Genomic DNA, 12,551 nt, shown 5'->3' with positions numbered 1-12,551 from the left:
TGTTACATGGCATCGTTAGCCTATATATTTCTATATATTTTTTGCCTATTTAATAAGAGTTTATTTAAGAATACTTCTCATTTTTCATCGTATTCTACATATGTTGCTATGATTGCAAATGCAACCGCATGCATAATGCATAATATGTTGCCCACATATCTCGGCAATTGCTTCTAAGATGCAAATATTTACTTTTCATGTAAATTCATTAATTTCTTTTGCATTATTATTATTATTATTATTATTATTATTATTATTATTATTATTATTATTATTATTATTATTATTATTATTATTATTATTATTATTATTATTATTATTATTATTATTATTATTATATTAGACAGCGTCTTAGCCCTAAATATGACGTCACGAAACAAGATAAACCTCTATAGGCAAAACAACTCTCCGCATAATAGTTATTTACTAGAAAGTTTATTTACATATATCGCAGTTCATCGATAATTGTAACGAGAGAAACAACTCAAACTCCATTTTCAAGAAACACAATGAATAAGGATTCTCCTAATGCAAGAAATGGCGATTCAGCTTGTTTTTAATGAGGAAAATAACGAATATTTACAAGTTTACGAAGCGTTGTCGTATGGCGGCCATCAATCCAACGAGAAGTAAGCAATTCTTTTTCATTTTAATTAAGATTCCTCAAAGAAATATCATTATTTACTGAAATTATTTTAATGAATATAAAAAATTACGTATATAATGTAATATAGGCAAGGTAATTTGATAAATCAACCGAAATATTGCGAGATATTTATTGTTTTTTTTTGTGGAAGAAGATCCACTGGACGCCATGTTTATTTCTTTTTTTTTATATTCAGTTGAAAAATTCATTATTTTTCATTATTATTCATCACTATTTCAGTTCTTCAAATAAGTCCCGACAATATTCATTACGGTTAGATATATTTTGCAATGGAAAATATTGATTTAAAATTATTATTATTATTATTATTATTATTATTATTATTATTATTATTATTATTGGTAAATTTCCATCATTACAGGTTAAGGTTAGGGCGACAATGTTGCCCATTACCAGACTGACCATACCCAAGGCTACCCTCAGTCAATGACCACGGGAACTGCGACGCCAGAGTGAGTCCCAAATATAAATTGTTTATAGAATATCTGACTAAATTTATTTTTATATTTAAAAAATATAAAACTCTACGGGAATTTCTCGCCCAATTTGACACGAGAAAATTAAATTTTTATATATTATATATTTTTTTAGGTTTTATTTTATACTTTTTTTTTTATCACCAGCGAGATGATATACCATAAGTCATTAAAGTTGCAATTGCAATAATTCACGAAGGCCCAATTTGCAATGGGAAAATAAAAAATAATAATTTAAAATGGAGATTTAGACGTATAGCAAACGCCACCGTTCTTTTAGCTTTAAGAAAGAATTGCTGGTATAAACCATCAAAAAAGCTGCTCTGCGTACGTAAATAACGCAATTGCGCGCGCATAAGCGCACATATAAAAGAAGAACGAGCATACACGTCTTTTATAACGAAAAAAAAAGGACTGGGAATGGATGGGGAGTCGGGTACAGAACATGGCTGCCATAAAATTCTAACACGCTTTAAACAAACATACCCTCCTTGTCTCGCCCCAATATTTATACCCACAACAGACCCGTGGGTATTCCGGCGCTAATCTAGACTCGCCGAATTACCTGCACCCATGTACGTGACCTATGAAGAGGCCCGTGTGGCAATTTCGTCTTGTTTTTGGGGTGGTTTATGCCCGCCATATTGCGAGTTGGGGTTGGAGGGAGGGAGATGAGCCTATTGCCATTCTTATAGACTCTTGTAGTTTTTATTTATTTATTTAGTTTGTTTAGCGTCTGGTCTTAATATCGTTTATGTATATTAAAAAAAGATGTCAGTTATGAATATTAATATCTGTTAAGAGGAGAGACTTCCCAGGATATAAGATTAATGTTTTATAGGCCTACGTAGTATATCCGGCTTTGCTAAAATCTGTCAAGTTTATTTTGCATTCGTTTTCCATAACATAAATACGAATTAAAACTACCAAATAAAGACGAAATAATTAAAAATACAAAACGAAAATGAGATACATAAAACTGAAAGTGATAATGAAATGTTTATCTTGAAAATTCAATAAATGAAATGACTTTTTTTAACTTCTCTAGACCTATGTTGTCAAATACATACTTGCTCCCTATGCTGACATTACAGGTCAGTGGTTTGGCGCCTTAAAAATGGATTAAAAAATATAATAGAATAAATAATAAAGAAATATTTAAGAAAATACATTTATTTATTTATTATTTTAATATTTGTATATATCTCTTTCAAAGGTTTAACGCCCCATTGGCGTTGACAGATCCGTTAAGCGTCACTCATCCTACGCTCTTGAACGAAGCCGCTTTTGATGACGGGAATAATCCCATGACGATTCCGGTTCCAATTCCCGAAATTTATCTGGGCCAGGACCCTCTAGAGAGAGAGAGAGAGAGAGAGAGAGAGAGAGAGAGAGAGAGAAAGGAGAGCGTGTATAATGGGAGGCTCGAATAACCGAAGAGTTCAGATCGCCGAAGGAGATAACGGCTTTCGAACGTCGCCATTTCTGCCTAATCCTGTAGGGTGGGATTGTTATCTCCCGAGGACTCCGCGACATCCTACGGCGTGTTTGGACAGCTGGCGTAGGATGCGGGAACTATAGGATGGCGGAAGGATCCCTTCCCCTCCGTCTTTCGTCCCAGGATGGCTCCCTTATCAAAACTTTTTATAATTTGGCTTTCATTGAGGTCGTATCGGTGGAATTTATGCCGTGCTTCTCACGCTGTGGGTTATTTTTCTTCTTCTTCTTCTTTTCCTTCTTCTCCTTCTTCTTCTTCTTCTTCTTCTTCTTCTTCTTCTTCTTCTTCTTCTTCCACCTCTCAAGGTGAAAGATTGAGAGAGAGAGAGAGAGAAAGATTGAAGGACCGACTCCTAGACTTATGTTACAGAGACGAGAATTGTTTACTTAGTTTTAAGAACTCTCTCTCTCTCTCTCTCTCTCTCTCTCTCTCTCTCTCTCTCTCTCTCTCTCTCTCTCTCTCTCTCTCTCTAATATGGTTGACTGAGGTGGCGAATTCTATACTTTAGGGGTAACTATTATTATTATTATTATTATTATTATTATTATTATTATTATTATTATTCTCCGTGGAAAATTCTCTCATTCTCCCTACAGGACTAAACCAGGTTAAAACGGTTAGATAGCAACAGAACGTTAATATATTCGAATTCCTTCTTCTTTCTTTATTATCTGAGACCCCAGAAAGAGGTATTTATAGAGAAGAGCCGTTACAAAGAGATAGAGACTTGATAACCCAGGGTATGACTAATGGGTGATTACGGAGGGGGGGGAGGGGAGAATTTTAACTGACCACCCCCTCTAACTGCAGGGGAAATTGCAATTGAGATCACCCGTGAGAAATGGAGAACTTGAGAGAGAGAGAGAGAGAGAGAGAGAGGAAATGAGACCACTTTCGAGGGATAGGCCTGATAGGGCCTTATGCCACACCCGGCAAAATCACCTTAGAGTTTCTGGGAGAAGTTGACCAGTTGTGAATGAGGCTTTTATCAGGTCACAAGTTTATTTTGTCCTGTGGAAGCCATTTTTAAGGTCATAGAGTAGCCTATGGGGTTTCCAGAGATGACGACCATTGGTCTAGACCTGTGGTTCTCAACCAGGGGAATTTTGACCACAGATTGGCAGGCTCAAACTGGCTTTAGGACCACACAAAACTCAGTGTGCAACGGTCCACACTACTGGGATGTCCCGCAGTAGCAATCTCCTTCTTCAGAGATCTGTGCATTGTACAGACTGTGACAGAGATCTGTGTATTGTACAGACTATGACAAGAAGCATAGGTCTAGCTTTTTCTATACTGAGTGAAAATGGTCACCTGTAGTGAAATATTTATGATATATTTCCTTCTGTTTAGGAAAATGGCTTTTTAAACCTTACTCCCTTGCAGCAATCTAGGAAAAAATACCCTCAGTTTCACCATACCAATGGGCATTTTGCTGCAGAACTTGGGTATAGGGTATTAAGTTGATATTTTACCCAGTGCAGTTGTGGAATCTTCTAAATACAGGTTCATCATTTTCATTTTCTGTTTTCTCATATTTATTTATTTATTTATTTATCACCTTGTCCTGTAACTTTCTGTGTGTGTGTGTGTGTGTGTGTGTGTGTGTGTGTGTGTGTGTGTGTGTGTGTGTGTGTGTGTGTGCAGACTGATTCCTCTCCTTTGGAGCCCACTTGGGATTAGTGTCTGTTGACTGAGTCCACAAAGATTTTCAGCTGAAAATTTACAGAATGAGAGACGGAACAGGTATATAAGGCAATTATATTATAATCCCGTTAAGATAATTACTATTTTAATCACTTAAAATCACTATATACTCTACAAAGACCATCGCCTCTCACAAAATAATCCCTCTGTTCTACAGCACCTCCAGAGTGAGTCTACACAGACGCCATTACCCCATGGGGGGAAACTCTCTCACGTAAGGCTACAATAATCTCCAATATCTGTCGAGATTAGTCAGTATGATTGGACGGGGAACATGGCTGTCCTACCTGTTTGACTGTTAACAAGGTAAACACCAGGAAAAAAAAAAAAACACTAGTTCCACCTCGAAGGCAAAACAAGAATGGCGTCATTGTTGGTGTGCCAACTCATCTTTGGGGCTTCTAGTTCTTCCTCTTCTTCCCGAATTGCAGGAATCTTGGTCTTGGCGTCTCCTACTCCTCCTCCTCCTCCTACCCCTCCTCCAGCGCTTCATTCATCGTCTGTCAAAACGTGACGTTTTGCAAAAAAACTGTTATTGCAAATTGCAGATTATTTTTCGAGTCGTTCTTGGACCACAGGATGAATGTCAGTGTTTTTGTTCCTGATTTTTAATATATTCTGATCTGATTTAATCTTGACGTTTTAGTGAGGAGAGAGCGGATACGTTGCTTTCTGGACTCTCTCTCTCTCTCTCTCTCTCTCTCTCTCTCTCTCTCTCTCTCTCTCTCTCTCTCTCTCTCTCTCTCTCTCTGTACAGAACCCAAATAAATCACTGGAAAATTGTCCCCATGCACAAAAATGCATTTACAAATGTCATCACATTTTGGGACATGTCCTAAGCTTTCAAGAACTCGAGAAATGAAAGAATTCACAAAAAAATGAAATAAGATAAATATCAAACAAATATCAGACAATTCAGCGCCAAATTCGTCCATGCGACGCCACAAAAAGAGAAAAAATCATTCAGTGTTTACACTCCCGCATTTTGGGAGAGGAACCAGGACCTTTATTCACAAAATTTCCAGCCACGATTTTCATCTGTCAGTTGATTCTACTATTTTACAGTTCTTCTTCTCTTTCTCCTTAAGGGCCATCTGACAAGGGTACATGACATCACCGCCGAAAAGGCGGTGGGCCGTTGCAGAGGCAATAATCGCCTCGATATTCCACCCCCCTTTCATCTGCCCCTCGCTCAATCTATTTCCAATTGTGGCTCGTTTCTGCTTATATCTCGTTACCGTCTGTTTCCTCTGTTGGCGTTCTGACGCCGTGAGGTCATTCTTTATATATATATTCCTCCCCCGTCTCTCTTTCTCTCCTAATTTAGTCTATTTCTTCTGTAACTCCTTATATCTCCCCGCGATCAACTTTCTCCCTAGCCCCGTCTCGTCTGTCACGCTCAGGTTACTTACAGCAATTTGCGGGCACATCCTTCAATAGGGAATCCTTCTATCCTATGATCCTACACCCTTACACCAGTAGCCCCCCATATCCAACAACCGACCCCCATCCCGGTATAAGGTACCCCTCCCACAATGCAATGCTTCTCTCGCAAATGACGGCTGGGTTGCACCACTACAAGAAGTTACCAAGGAACAAACCTCTTGTATGTATATCAGGTAATTTTTTTTTCTATTTTCGTAATTTGGTGACGTCATTCGTTAACACAGACGCGCATGCGCAGTGAGATGCCTTTCCTTGTGTGTGTGTGTCCGAAGTCACGCGGCCTAACTTTTCTTCGGTATTTGCAAACATGGGGCTGTTTTGGTGAGCAAATTTCGCCAAAATACGATTATTTCCGATCATTTCTCCCTCGTTGCGCCGTGACCTTAACCTTGACTGGGAGAAAAAACATCCTGGGTGTTTGTTTGTTTAGTTGCTCAGTCCCTTGTAAGGTGGACAAGAGAGTTGGCAACGAAAAAAGACTTTAGAGTTAACATGGATTTGTAAACATGTCATGGCGTCTCAAACTGTATTTTATTCATGTATTTTAATAGTAAAGTTTGTTATAACAAACAGATACGTTACAGACACACACACAAACACTATCCACAATCCCCAAACATCCTCCCAAAAATAAAACAAAAAATAAAGTCACGAATCATTTTAAATAACAAAAGAATAAATAATCTTTGCCACTTATCCCAGCAAACTCCAGACATTTGTATGAAATACCCCAATTTCTAGACGGTCCTTTTGGGTCTATTTATAACCCTGACGCCCGAAATTCGGGGAGGCATCGAGAGGAAATCGTACCGTTTACGGTACGTGACTGTACGCGTCCGTTTGGTGCGCTATAGGAAATTGAATTAGCGGACTTATAAGGACATTTGAGACCATTACGGGCCGGCTATGGCGACCGTTTGTATCCGTGACGTCACTCGCATTCGATGATGGATGAATTAATACCTCTCTCTCTCTCTCTCTCTCTCTCTCTCTCTCTCTCTCTCTCTCTCTCTCTCTGTCCTTCCTCTTATTGTCAATTCGTTCCGCTGTCATGAATTCGCGCCTCGGAGAAGAAGCTGAATCTGATTTATGACGAGGCGCGTCTAAAAAAAAAAAAAATCCTCGTATTTGTATGATTTTCGAATGTTTATTTATTTTATTATTTTTCGTTCGTGGTCGAATGCGCTGCGTCTTCTTCTTCTTCTTCTTCTTCCTCCTCCTCCTTCCTTCTTCTTCTTCTTCTTCGTCTTCACCTTCTTCTTCTTTCGTAGGCCCATGGGCAATGGACGTTGCATAGGCCTAGGAAAATTGCGAATATTATTATTATCCTTAACAGTTTTCCTACTAAAACTGAGTCAATATAATAATAATAATAATAATAATAATAATAATAATAATAATAACAATAACAAAATAAATATATAGGTGAAAACAGGACGACCTGAACGCGCCCATACAAACAAAGAAGCCATTGGCGAAATTATCCCTCCCTCCCTCCCGACTGACTGACTGACTAAGCGCAAATAATAATTATACCTTTCTTTGTCTCCCGTGTCGTCACTGGTACGTTTTCCTCTCTGTTCTAACACCTTTTTTTTTTATTCACTTTTTATGTAACGAAAACGGATATAACTTCGGAATTACCGCAGATATATTTACGTATTTTAACGGTTTTTTTTTTTTTTTTCAAATCTTTTGTCCGAACGTCTTGGTTCTGTGACGTCATTCTTGTGGCTTTAGTCGTTGGTTAATAGTTGATATATATATTATATATATATATATATATATATATATATATATATATATATATATATATATATATATATATAGAGAGAGAGAGAGAGAGAGAGAGAGAGAGAGAGAGAGAGAGAGAGAGAGAGAGAGAGAGAGAGAGAGAGAGTAACATAGACCTAAAGACGACTAGCTATTATCTTAGTCCTTCTGATTTTAATATATTTTCAATATTAAGACTTCATACTTCTTACAAATATATATATGTAATGTATACGTCACATATATTGACATAGATTCACCAGGTCAAGGTCAATCTCCTCTTCCATACAGGTCAGAGGTCAAATGAGGAACCATTGGCTCCCTAAACTTGCCCGGATGAGAATGGCGTAGGACTAAGTCCCTAAACCCGGAAACAATCTAATAAAGGATTCGTCAAAAGCCAATCCTTTTTTTTTTTGCAAGTCCGCGATAATCTCTAATCATCTCGATTGGGGCATCCTATCCAATATGGCGGATAGGATTCAATTAAGCCTGATTAGCCTAATTGAAGAGGGATTGACCATGCGCGTATTACCGAATTCGACCACTGAGAGTTTGCGCTGACAATCCGGGCTTGGGTAGAAAGTCTTAAAAAGCTGCGTATTCCAAAGCCTAGACTTGATTTTCTCAAGCAGTCTAGGCTCAGGAAGAAAGTCTTAAAAAGTTGCGTAAAAGCCTAGTCTTAAAGTCTAAGCTCAGGAAGAAAGTCTTAAAAAGCTGCGTATTCCAAAGCGTAGACTTTATTTTCTCAAGCAGTCTAGGCTGGAGAAAGTCTTAAAAGCTGCGTATTCCAAAGCCTAGACTTTATTTTCTCAAACAGTCTAGGCTTAAGAAGAAAGTCTTAAAAAGCTTTAAGGCTTAGACTTAATTTTCTCAAACAATTCATGTTTAAAAAAAGAAAGCCTTCGAAAACTGTAGGTACTCCAAAACCTAGACCTAACTTTCTCGAACAAACATTCGAGGCTTTGAAAAATGACCGTCTAAAACATTTCTGTCTCGAAACAAAATCCTTCTAAATCAGGCTTTGAAATGAGTTAATAACGGTCCATTTTTTCTACATTTGAAGACCGTTAATCAGATCAGAGCCCGTCAGATTGACAGAGGCCATAATATCCTTTCTAACACTGTGGGCTCTTATAGACAGTTGTAAGAAGACGCGCCATTGACAGAAAAGAAAGATTTAATTTCTCTATAAGTTTCGAAGTGAGTTCTGTCAAAATTGAGCCGAGGTCTTCTTAGAATAGATTCATATAGATCTACAGATCTCATCTGTCAAATTTGACAGAATCTTTCAAGACAGAACTTATTTAAATTGACAGATTTTACTGATTATATAATGTGAGGATTTGTGGTTAGGTCTAAGTTTCCTATTATTTGTCGTCTTTAAACCTACGAGAAGAAGAGGTAGACCTATTGAGATTATTTAACGAAAGAGAATTATCCATCTATAACGAAGGTCGTTTAACCTACCAAAAAAATACTCGTTTATAACGAAGCTGTTACGTAAATAAACAGATAAATAAATAGATTAGTTAATTCAAGAAGAAGAAGGAGAAAGATCGCCGCTGCTCCAATCGCCATCGCCATTAGTACGAGGACATGCCTGATGACGACGGAGTACTCCCTCCTTTTTTTAAAGCACAGCTGCTGCTGCTGCTGCTGTTACTACTGCTGCTCCTCCATCGACAGCAGAAGCAGCAGTAGGATATCAGGGCCACCAGCAGCAGTAGGATTCAGCAGTAGGAGTATTAGTAGTAGTAGTAGTACCGGTAGGAGAGGAGGGTAGACCACTGGTATGGAGAGCCTCCTCCTGCTCACGGTCAATCAGTAGTGGTTACGGCGTCGTGGAGTGCTGACGTACGCGTCTCGCGCTCTCCCTCTCTTTTCTCTCTCTCTCTCTCTCTGCACCCTTCTAATCCCTCCCCCTTTTTCCCCCTCCATCCCTCTCTCTCCCCCCTGCCCGCCGTTCGTGTGTGTGTGAAGTGTATATCCGTGCCCGGAAAAGAGGGGGGGAAGGCCCCCCCTTCCTTAAAAAGAAGGGGGACAGGAGTATACCTCTGAATCCGCCAGCAACCTCTCCTGCTGCAGGTGCTTAGGGAGAAAGAAAGTGCCCAGGCTCTCATACCCCCGAAGAGGGGGGGAGGAGAGCCCCCCCACCCCCTTCACAACACTTGCCCAAGTTGCGACTGGTCCCCCTGCCCCACCTGACGGAAATAAGTGCCATGGTTGCATTATGACTGGCCCTGGGCAGGAGGAGGAGGAGGTCCAAGTGTCGCCATTGAAAAATCGGACGTTTTAATTGAGAGAAAAAGAGTGAGAGAGCGGGGAGAAACAGAGAGAGAGAGAGGATTAATAGAAGGAGGAGGAGGAGGAGGGAAAGAGAGAGATAAAGATAAACCTGATTTCCAGGTAAGGGTCCTTTTATATACTTTTTTTTTTGGTATTTGTTTTTTTTTATTAATATTTCTCGTGTTAATAATCGTACGTCAGGCAGCATCGTTCTCTGCGGGACGCTTCGCATGCCCAGGTGTAGGTCACACCTCCCTCATTCTCTCTCTCCTCATTCTCTCTCCCTCATTCTCTCTCTCCCCCTTCCTCTCCCTCTCTCCAACATCATCGTCACCATCAATGATCATCACTACAGATCATTATCACGACCACCACTAGGAAGGAATGTTATTAATCCTTATCAAAGCTCATAATTCCCTTTCTCCCTCATTCTCTCCCTCATTCTCTCCCTCAATCCCTCCCTCACCAACATCACCACCACCAACATCACCACCATCACCCCTGCCACCTCTCATCACCACTCGTCACCACCAGGAAGCACTTTTAGACGCTTTTATTGACACTTTTATGAAGACTTTGAAATCAGACGTCACAATTCTGAGCTACGACTCTTGACAAGTGCCCCCAAGTGCTTTCGAACCCTTGGGCTGGGTTTTACGTAAGAGGTCTTCTTGGCAAGTTGCAAGTTGCAAAATGGAAGGGAGGGACGCATTTTTTAAGTTGCAAGTTGCAAAATGGAAAAAGGGGGAACCACTTTTGTAAGTTGCAAGTTACCAAAGGGAAGCACGTTTCAAGTTGCAAAATGGATTAGAGGCAAGCACTTTTAGGTTGCAAAAGGAAGGGAGAGAAGCACTTTGAAAAGTTGCAAGTTGCAAAAAGAAGACACGGAAGCACCTCTTTAAGTCTGAAGTTGCCAAATGAAAGAGAGGAAAGCACATTCCAAAGTTGCAAGTTGCAAAATGAAAGAGGGAAAGCACTTTTCCAAGCTGCAAGGAAACAAGTTGCAACCCATTCAAACGAGCCCAGACGATCCTTCACAAATAGACCAACATTCAATTAAGCTTTTCATTTATATATTTATTTATTTATTAATTATTGTAGGGTGTTTGTGTTAATGTATGTTTGTGTATGTGTTAATGTATGTGTGTTTGTGTGTGTGTATGTGTGTATGTTTCCACCGCTTTTGTGGCGCATGGAAGGCATTTTAAAAGGGCTGTTTGAGATTAAGACCATGATACGTGGTGACCCTGGGGTGGGCGTGGGGCTGCAGGCACGTGGCTGGGCGGGAGAGGGGCATATGGGTGGGTATTTGTGGGTGGGTAGGGTGTACCCCTGCCGGGTCTGGGATAGGGGGGGAGGAAGAAAAGGCGAATGAAAGAAGTAGTTGTGAACGGAATGAGAGGCAAGATTCTCTCTCTCTCTCTCTCTCTCTCTCTCTCTCTCTCTCTCTCTCTCTCTCAGCCTCCTTTTCAAGGTGGTGAGTCGCCTGTTGGGGGTCGCATTGAGAGAGAGAGAGAGGGAGAGAAAGGTTAAAGCATACCCACATACCTTTCAGGAAAGTGGAACAGTGGTTTAGTAGACATACCCGTAGGCCTATCTAGGCCTAAGCCAAATTGCTTTTTTTATATTTTCGTTAATAAAGCAGAATAATATATATATATATATATATATATATATATATATATATATATATATATATATATATATATATATATATATATATATATATATATAGAGAGAGAGAGAGAGAGAGAGAGAGAGAGAGAGAGAGAGAGAGAGAGAGAGCCTAGGCCTACAGGCTTGATTTTTAAAAAAAATGCTTCTAGAACTTTTAATATAATCTAGAATTCTTCCATTCGGGTTTTTGACAGTTCAACCAGATCCTAAATATGCACTCTCTCTCTCTCTCTCTCTCTCTCTCTCTCTCTCTCTCTCTCTCTCTCTCTCTCTCTCTCTCTCTCTCTGCCTATTCACAAAAAGGTCTTTTTCCTTCTGGAAAATGAAAATAGGTCTGAAAGAGAAGATAGGCCTATTATACAACTCGTAATTAAATAGCTTTAAGGAAATACGTTAGAGATGAGCAGGGTTTAACGTTAAGAGGTGCCGTCAAGTTGCAAGTTGCAAAATGGAAGGGAGGGAAGCACTTTTTCAAGCTGCAGAATGGAAGAGGGAGGCACTTTTTGTTTAAAGTTGCAAAATGGAAGGGAGGGAACCACTTTTTTTAAGTTGCAGAATAGTTGAGAAGGAAGCACTTTTTTAAGTTGCAGAATGGATGAGAAGGAAGCACTTTTTAAGGTGCAAAATGGAAGAGAGGGCAGCACTTTTTAAGTTGCAAGTCCCAAAATGTGAGAGAGAGGGAAGCACTTTTGTAAGTTGCAAAATGCAAAATGAGAGAAGGAAGCATTTTAAAAGTTGCAGGCTACTAAATGAGAGAGGGAAGCACTTTCTAAGTTGCAAGTCCCAAAATGTGAGAGAGGGAAACACTTTTGTAAGTTGCAATTCCAAAATGGAAGAAAGGGAAGTACTTTAAAAGTTGCAAGTCCCAAAATGTGAGAGGGAAGCACTTTTTAAAGTTGCAAAAAATGTAAGAGAATCACTTGAAATTTTGAATTCTTAGGCGTATGTCGTTTCTAATATAAATTACATAAAATCTACAGCAACCTCTGAACTTGTAGACCAAAATACGTCAAAATCA

General features: G+C 39.4%; 1 protein-coding gene across 3 annotated transcripts in view; it reads left to right on the top strand.

Moving 5' to 3' along the window:
* Window positions 1-9,348: 9,348 nt before the first annotated feature.
* The window catches only part of LOC136856382 (BMP-binding endothelial regulator protein-like), a 55,592-nt gene continuing 52,389 nt past the window's right edge, over window positions 9,349-12,551 (top strand). For 2 of the 3 annotated variants that reach the window (XM_067134208.1, XM_067134204.1), the window contains exon 1: window positions 9,394-9,976. The gene's annotated coding sequence lies outside the window, so the exon portion shown is untranslated. Of the gene's footprint in view, window positions 9,977-12,551 lie in introns of all 3 variants that reach the window. The other variant, XM_067134205.1, reaches the window with a different exon arrangement.

The sequence above is a fragment of the Macrobrachium rosenbergii genome, chromosome 35 (assembly GCF_040412425.1).
Source record: "Macrobrachium rosenbergii isolate ZJJX-2024 chromosome 35, ASM4041242v1, whole genome shotgun sequence".
Classification (NCBI taxonomy): Eukaryota; Metazoa; Arthropoda; class Malacostraca; order Decapoda; family Palaemonidae; genus Macrobrachium; species Macrobrachium rosenbergii.
Note: the sequence above shows the minus strand (reverse complement) of the source record. Positions and strands in the feature narration are given on the sequence as shown.